Source organism: Gavialis gangeticus, unplaced genomic scaffold, assembly GCF_001723915.1.
Source record: "Gavialis gangeticus isolate Ggan-Ray unplaced genomic scaffold, GavGan_comp1, whole genome shotgun sequence".
Lineage (NCBI taxonomy): Eukaryota > Metazoa > Chordata > Crocodylia > Gavialidae > Gavialis > Gavialis gangeticus.
In genome coordinates, this window is record NW_017729022.1 from 21,373,378 (window position 1) to 21,382,335 (window position 8,958).

Below are 8,958 nucleotides of genomic sequence, written 5' to 3' on the forward strand. Positions count from 1 at the left end.
CAGTACTGTCCCTGTAGGAGAAATGTCCAGGTACTGAGTCTCTGTCCAGCATATCCAGTGTATGCTAACAGTCCCCAAACCTGCTTCTAGTGGTACTTTTATCCAATGTAAACAATAGCTGTTTCTGACACTGGGGACTACAGCAGACCCCTGGCAATAGGACTGTGTCAACAATTTTGATGGAAAAGTGAATTTCAGATTAAACTCCTCCCCCCCACACACACACCAAAAAAAAATCTGTTTTCTCAAGAAAACTTTGATTTTGTCAGAAAGTAAAACTTTGATGGGTTGACTGGGAGAAGTTCTGGGAAAAAGGAAGAGAAATTAGGGTGAGTATAGAGGGAATACTCTACCTGGGGTGACATAAAACTATGTTAGGGGCTGGGGGTAGTTGGAATGTGGGAAAGTCTTTTTTGGAGGAGAGATGGGCTGAATTTTTGGGAGTGGTAGTGACTGACACTGTGGGTCCACCACACCTGCAATGTATTTAACAACAAGGAATTATCCAGCTTTCTTATGTATCCATTTTCTGAACAGAAGGGACTATGCAGGAAGGTGATCTGGGGTGTGAACAAGTACTTGCTGTATGTGGTCTAGGTTTAGGTGGCTTATTTTAAGCCACCTAAACCTAGACTGGGAGCAGTGCATGAAGCTCACTGGTGCTGTGAGCAGCATTGGTAAGTAACTTGGGATGGGCTGAGTGGAGCTGGCAGGTCAGTGGGGATTGTTGGGTCTGGGAAGGGGGGTGGAACTGGTGGGTCTGTTGGGGGAGGGGAGGTTGCCTGGTCAGGGGGACTTCGGGATAAAAATAGTCCAGTCAGGGTTGCAGGAGGAGGGGAGGGATGAGGGGAATAACATAAGTCCCAGGGCTGGGACAAGTGGCTGGGCTTTCTCAGCCCTTGGACCGTACTGCAAATGTATGCAGGCATTTGTGAGACTGGGTTAATCCCTTCCTAGGTTAGGTTAACCCTTTCTTGATTTAAGTTATTGTACTTATTGAGGTGAGCTAACTTAGAACAGGCATGCCACTTTTTGGCTGAATTAAGTGCTCTGAACTCTTGCATGAGTGGACATTTAGATTGACCTAACCCTCTTACTTGAGGTGGTAAATTCCATTTGACAGTCCTGAGTTCTAATCCACTTGTGAATGGGAAAGAGCCATGGAAGATCAAGGAAAAACTCTGGGAATGGCAGCAGAGCAGTCTTGTACTTACCTGGTCCCAGAACTGACATGCCACAGCACACCCGAGATGTGGTGTTTTAAAAGCAGCCTCTCACTCCAGATTGGAGAAGAAACACCTGTCAGGGTTACTTCAAGCCCTGGTAAGGAGCAGTGTGGAGAGGACAGCACTGGATTGCGGTGCGGATATACTTCTAGGACAGCCGGAAACCTGAAGTGGGAGTCCTCCAGCAGGCAGGAGCTGAAGCGCCTGCAAGTAGATAGTGGCCACTTAGGATAGCTCCCCAGAATTGTTAAGTGAGATAGCAAGGGTGTCTTGATAGCCTTGGGAGAGACCTGAGCCCCAAGCTGATTGATTGCAATGAGTGCCAGAAGCAGCTTCATTCCGGACAAATGAAGGTAGGATGGTGATAAGTAGCCATATTGCCTTTTTTTCCTCATTTTTTACTGATTACTAGTTGTACATATTTGGGGAGGAGATATCCTTCCTGTAGCAATATTAAGGACTTTAATTATAGACCTCAGTGAAGGTGAGGAGCTCAAAAGGGGAACCTGTGTTAAGGGGGAAGAAGCACAGATTATATAAGGGACGAGAGTTTTGACCCTAAAATGGCGGAGAGCCGACAACTGTTTTTTGCTTTGCTCTGTTCTTTTCCTTTTTTGTTTTGGTTAAGCCTTTGCCCGAGAACCGGCTATGGTTAAGAGTCCCCTGCGAAACAGCATATGTGGTATACACTATCTTCAAAGAACTGCTGAGCCCAGTGAAAATTGCTCAGCTTTCAGGGAATGGGTGTTGGACCAGTGACCTGACGACTCTGTTCAGAAACAGGCGGGGCCTGTATTTCTTGTCATCATCAGCACTTACATAAGCTCCATATCTGGCTGGTTTGTACTGAAAGTGAAGCGAGGCTTTGGAGATGGACATTGCCACTAGAGTTCATCTGGCGTGATTAGGGTGTGGTAAAGGGGAGGATGGAGCCCCATAAAAAGGCTGGCCTATAGTTCTTGAAACTATCATTTGTTCATTTTCTCCAGCTCCCAGGAATTTGTTGCAAAATCAAGATATGGCAGGCAAGAGCCTTCCATTAGACCATGGTGTTCCTAGACTGAATTCTAATGGCGCAAGCTCGAGGTATTCTGGGAAAGCAGAGCTCCGGCTTCTCGAGTGTATGTACAGTGAACATCAGCATACATGGCCTCCAAGGATGGTAGTAATAGATAACAAAATTTTTTGGAGGAAACTTCTATTTTTGAGAGAAAATTTCTGGGCCTTTGTAACCTTTCTGTTGATTAGAGTTAAACATACCCCTTAGACAGGCTATAATTCTCCTTGGCTGAAATATGCATTATATATGGCTTCACAATGATAGTGCATTATTAAACATTGGTACTGGGAAGCTAGAAAAAGTAACACACTTTAAATACTTGTGTGATGGTTGCTCCAAGGTACTTAAAGTGCATCAAAAAAAGAAGTACAAACAAGAATAGCCATCACCATTGGACAATTGGCTGAGGAAATTCTGGACTAGCAGCTACATCACAATGAAAACAAAACTCCACCTACTATATCTTGTTGTTTCAACAACTGTCTGTGGCCGCAAGACCTGGGCACTCACTTAGGGCACTGGAAAAGCAGACTGAGACCTTTGAAATTAGGTACTTTAGAAGATTTCTATACATACCTTACACAGCACACAGAACAAATGAATCTATGAAAGATCAAATCATATAAGAAGTTGCAAATATGAACCCTTACTTAAAATCATAAGAAGAAAGATGGAGTGGTTTGGACGTGTAACAGGAAGGCCCAGCACCCTTACCAACACCATCCTGTAGGGTGCTGTGGATAGACAAAGAAGAGGAGGAAGTTATGTAGGACAAGCTGGACCACCAACATCAAAGACTGGACAGGATTAAAACTGACTGATTGTACAAGGATTTCAAGACTGGGAAGAACGGAGGAAAGTCATTGCTACATTAAATGTACCCCAATGGTTGGTGTGGTCTCAGAACTAATTGACTGACTGGCTTCACAAACCAGAAATTGACTATGTAATTGTCTTCATGGAAAAAAAATTGTGAAATTTGCATAACACTAACAGTTATTCATGCAAACATTGCAGGGAGAGCATAGAAGTAAAAAGATAAAACAAAAACATAGAGTCCTTGCTGCTTGCTACTCCTTTGGAGCGGGTTGCTAATTTAATAAATTATATGTTGACTTGACAAGGAGATGAAAATCAGCTTGTTTACAGAGCAGATTAGCTCTGAGAATGGTAATCAGAATTCAAATATGATTCCTTCCTCAGGGTGGGGCAGGAGAATTTTAGGATTGTGTTCAGGGTCTTTGTGTTTGTTTATAGAATTCTCCCCATTTACAAAACCAGGCTAAGGGTGTAGGGAGAGTCAGTGAATTGAATATTTGGGGTACACCCTAAATTCAACTCTTTTTTTTTTTTTTAATGAAAAAATGTGAGGGGCAAAGGAGGCTTCCCTGGAGGGAAGGTCTATGATCCTGCTTGTCATTTGTACATGGGACTAAAAGTCAAGAATTCTCAGGTACTGCCCTAGATTTGCCAAGCACTTAGGGCACGTCCACATTACTCAAACCATAGGGCCATTTGTAGATGGAGGAGAATATTTTTCCTATCCCACAGGACTAGGATTGTAAGCAACTCTTAGATGTTGAAATGGTGTGAAATTTTCAAATGAAAAGCATCATACTTGTGTAAAGGATGTTTGATATTTTTAAAGTTATCTTCTGTTTATTAGGATATAAGTTGTTTTCTATTTATCAAGACCTATAAGAGAGAGAAAGGGATCTTGGAGTTGTAGTTGACTCCAAAATGAACGAGTCACCAATGTGATGAAGTAATAAATAAAGCTAAGTGCATTCTTTCTTGCGTAAGTTGGTGCATCACAAATAGGTCTAGGGAGGTGATACTTCCCCTCTGTGTGGCATTGGTCAGGCCGCAGCTGGAGTACTGCATCTGGTTCTGGAGGGATGTAGATAACCTGGAAAGGGTTCAGAGAAGAGCCACCCATCTGGTTAAAGGCCTACAGAAAAAACCCTACAAGGACCAATTGGGGGACATGAATCTCTTCAGCCTCCACAAGTGAAGGCTGAGAGGGGCTTGCGTGGTCATCTACAAACTTATTGGGGGGGCAGGAAATAGGACGTACAATGTTTACCAGGGCGCCCATCAGAGTAACTAGAAACAATGGCCACAAACTGAAGGGGAGCAAATTTAGATTGGACATCAGGAAAAAATTCTTCACAGTGAGGGTTGCCAAAATATGGAATATGCTTCCAACAGAGGTGGTTCTGTTCCCTTCCTTGGACATATTTAAGAGGAGATTGGACAAACACCTGGCTGGGGTCATTTGACCCCAGCTCTCCTTCCTGCCCAGGGCAGGGGTCAGACTCGATGATCTAATAAGTCCCTTCCGACCGTAAAATATATGAAATCTATGAAAGACATATATTGCATATTGATGCAATTTGCCTTGTCATGTTTCTATTTTAAAATGAGATGCTTTAAGTACTTGAGTGTGTTTATCTGATCATCTTCCTTCTTGCTTCTCTCTTCTGTGCTTCTTCTCCATAATTGCACAAAATCACAGATTCATTCTGGTCATGGTATTCAGCCCTGGGAATGTGAGGAGTCTTGGGCATAACCTGGTAAGGGCTTAAATTTTCACAAAAATGCAAAACACTGGAAATTTAAAATGTGGGAAATACTGAAATCATGATTATGCAAAAATGTCCCACTGCAATCCTTCTACATGCTGTAGTAATGTGATTATTTTTATTTAACATGATTATATAAACTATCAAAACCTGCTTTCGTGTTGGAAATGGAAGGAAATTACTAATTATTTATTTGTAGTATAATCATAACAGTATACAAACATATAACAAAGAGTCTGTCCTGGCTTCTAAGAGATTACAGTTGGTCTTTTCCATTTTTCTATGTATATGAAATTACTGATGCGTTCTTCTTTTCTTCCCATGTTTCCTCTGTCCCTTTCAATATTAAATCTTTATGAAAGATGTGCTGAATAGAGCAGGCATTGTACAATGTAGGGCATTAAGGGACTTGTGCAAGATAATAGATCATTCTGATGATCTCTTGGGGAGGCCTAGGTCTTGGTAACCAAACTCCCCCTCTGAATATAAGAGTCTGAATATCACAAATTAAACTGTATTTTATATCACAATGTCAAGAGTTCCACTGTTCTGAAAACTAAAGTCTTTTGTGCTTTTATTGAGAGTGCTCAATACCACTTCTGGGGGGTTTTTTTGTTTTTTTTTCCTAGTAACTGTTCAGAATTTTGCTGCTAATGCTGGCTACAGACAGACAAGTCCCTCATTATAGATGCTGTAGCTATGTGACCAGCCATTGGGAGCTGATAGATGTTTCTTTATTCTTTTTCATTTTTCATGTAAGTGCTGCTAGATTTTTCTCTGTATATTCTCTTCAGTGTGTCTGTGCGTGTAATTTTAAGAAATGCTCAGTTAATTAAATATTTTATAGTACTGCCTGAAACACCATTTATGGCCCAAATAGATCTCCTAAACTTCCCCTTGGTAACACCTTCAGGGAGGAAAATTGGAGAAGGTACTCACAGTACTGGTATTTTATCCTTGACATACCTTTTTTTGGAGTGTTGGGTGATAGTGAAAACTGAATGTGCACCTTCCTTGTGGAATGAGGCATGGGATCTTGACCAGAAATCTTCAGACTAAAGACTATCTCAGATGACCAGGGCCCTCCATGCAGGGATCCCATATGAGCATACCAGACTGTAGTCTGGTGTTCTCTAGTACTAAAACTCTAATGAAACCCTGATGCCAGGAACTCCCATGGCTGCATTCCTTTTCCCACATACTGTAATTTGTAGTAGGGCCAATGTTTCCCATCACAACACAACGATATAGTTTCTGCCTAAGCTCAGTCAGTTCACTTTCCCACATGAATTTGAACACTGCTGAAAGCCTTCCATGAGGCCTTGTAGAGAGACTGCTGTAGAAGAGACTGTCCCACATCAGGGTACATTCTGCCTTTTTTTAGGTTGTTGCATGCATCTCAAAGGCACAAAGGACTATCAGCTCCCAGGACAACAAGAATTGAGAGTACTGAAATGTCATCAAATTGGCCCCTTCCTTTATAACCCCCTCCTCCTCCACTGGCACTTCCTCTCCCCCTTCCTGGAGTTTCTGTGAAGGTTAAAGAGGCTTTTTTGGACCTATATGTAAGAATTAGATGCTCCCTTTGGAGTCCAATCATGGTAGTCCTTGCTCTATTTTTGGTTTTTTTCTCCATCCTTCCTTCAGCAAAAATCACGTCTACTTTAATGAAGGGCATGACTCAATAACAGCTTAGAGTTTGGCCTTCTACAATGCTATAATTAATTAATGAGTGGAGCTGAATATGCAGGTCAAATTCCCTAGCAAAGCCTTGTTGAAATCAAGGGAAGTTTTGTTTGAATAAGAGCTGCTAAATCTGAATCTGAACATTACTGTTCAGAGGTGATGCAGCAATGCAAAGTGTCACTTCAGGGTTAAACAGAATGCCAAAAAAGTATGTGCACACTCCTTTTGATGTGGTATAAATCTTTCTGCTTTGGGGAGTATCTGCTCTGTGGGCCTTTCTATTCTTTCTGTGGCTCTCCTTTCTCTAGCTCCAGAAGGTACATTAAGGGTCATCCTAAAATTCAGGCTTGCCTTTGCTTGAACATTTGTTTACAATCCATTCCTTACATCTTTTCCCTCAGTGAAATATAAGTTGATCTTGCAGCATTTGCAATTTGTTGAGTAGGGTCAATGTGATTGAAGCTAGCTGATTGTTACTTATGCTGAAAAAAAATTTTCATTAGACTTAAATTCTGTCCTCAGTTACACGCAAGCAAACCAAAGGCACCAAATTCTTCCCTGGTATATGCAGGTGCTATTCCTACTGGCTTCAGTAAGAGACCTGCTAACATTTATCAGCAATTTTTGTTTTTTTAGTTCATTATTGTTTACCTGCAACACCAAAGTGTTTTGTGTCAAGCAAACCCCACCAGCATTGAAGCCATGTTTCTATAGCACCAGCTCCATTGGTCAGGACATGTCAGAAGGACGCCTGTTAAACAGCCCCCAAAACAGGTCCTATGCTCCCAACTCTATGATGCCCACTGCTGTAGAGGTGGGCAATAGAAGAGATTCAAGAGCACTTTAAATGCCAATCGGAAGAAATTCAATATTAATATTAACATCAAGCACTGAATCACCCACAATGGACTGTGATGAACAACAAGATATCGATCATTTTGAACAAACGTCACACTATGGAGTTGCATATATAAAAGATGCATGCATGCACACAACCTGACATCACTGGGATCTGTTCCTTCCTCCTGGAAGTATTTGTCAAATCTTTAGTTGAATCTCAGATCAGCTTCCCTAGCTCATCACCAGTGACTTATTTACTGGATGACTGTCATGCTTGTATCAAGAGAGTGCGGGCGATGATCATAAGACCTAACCAATCTGCTCAGATTGAAGTGAATGAATGAATAATACCTGACCACGGTTCATCCAATGATAGTGCTAATTTCTGTGTGCAGTAATTGAGAATGAGGATTGAAATATTACCGCCATTTCCCCCAAAAAGGGCTGTATGGCAAAAGGCTGAAATATCTGTTTTACTACAAATAGAATCACTTTATCTGAAACTTTCATGTTCTGGAATGTATAGGCTCAAGCACTGAACTTGTACCTCTGACAAGAGAAATGGGGTAACAAACAGAACCAATTGGACCTATGTCTCCATTTGATTGCCTTATTTTCTGTATAACTGACTAATATTGGCTTGTGGCAGATTAAGAGCAAGATGGAGTTTCAGATTTCATAACTTCCTTTTCTTATGACCATGAATTCTATCATATCACAATAGAGGAAAGCTGTTCTCTACACATGTTAAGAACTCACTAGCTATTTTATATTTTGCTGTATATTTCTTCCAGCAAATGCAGGGCAGTTAAAAGTACTCCATTAATATTATATTATTATTATTCTTTTCCCCTTTTATCGTCAACCAGATATACTCAACAGATATGCTGCTATCTCCTTCTTGGATCATGGAACAACTATATATATTCTTGACATATAGGGTAGTACCACCTCTTCCTCCCCCCCACAAGACTATACTTCTAAAACACGGTGTATCCCTCAGCATTGATACTGGGAGTTATCCTAATGACTAAGACTCTATCATTCCAGATATGTAGCTATGGTTATTAAAAAAAGTCAAGTATGTAGTAGAAAGGATCCACTTCATACCAGCAGGCACTTTTGCATGTGGTCTGGGGATGGGGGGAAAGGGCAGGGGGAGGGTGGCACTTTAATTAGCGCTGCAGCGTCACATGTATCAGTGTCCCCATACTTCAAAATGGCAGCGGGACTGCTTGAACTAAAGCTTGTTCAATAAGCTTTAGTTCATAATATCAATACTTAGGGTTGGAAGGGACCTAAACAGATCATCACCTCCTGCCCCAGGCAGGCATGGGTGCTGGGGCCATATCACCCCAGCCAAATATCTGTCCAGCCTTCTCTTGAAGACCCCCAAGGTCTTCCCCAAGAGCACCACCTCACTTGGGAGCCCATTCCAGAGCCTGGCAGCCCTAACTGTAAAGTAATGTCTCCTGATGTCCAGCCTGAACCTTCTCTCTAACAATTTCATAGTTTCATAGTTTCTAGGGTCGGAAGGGACCTGAGCAGATCATCTAGTCCG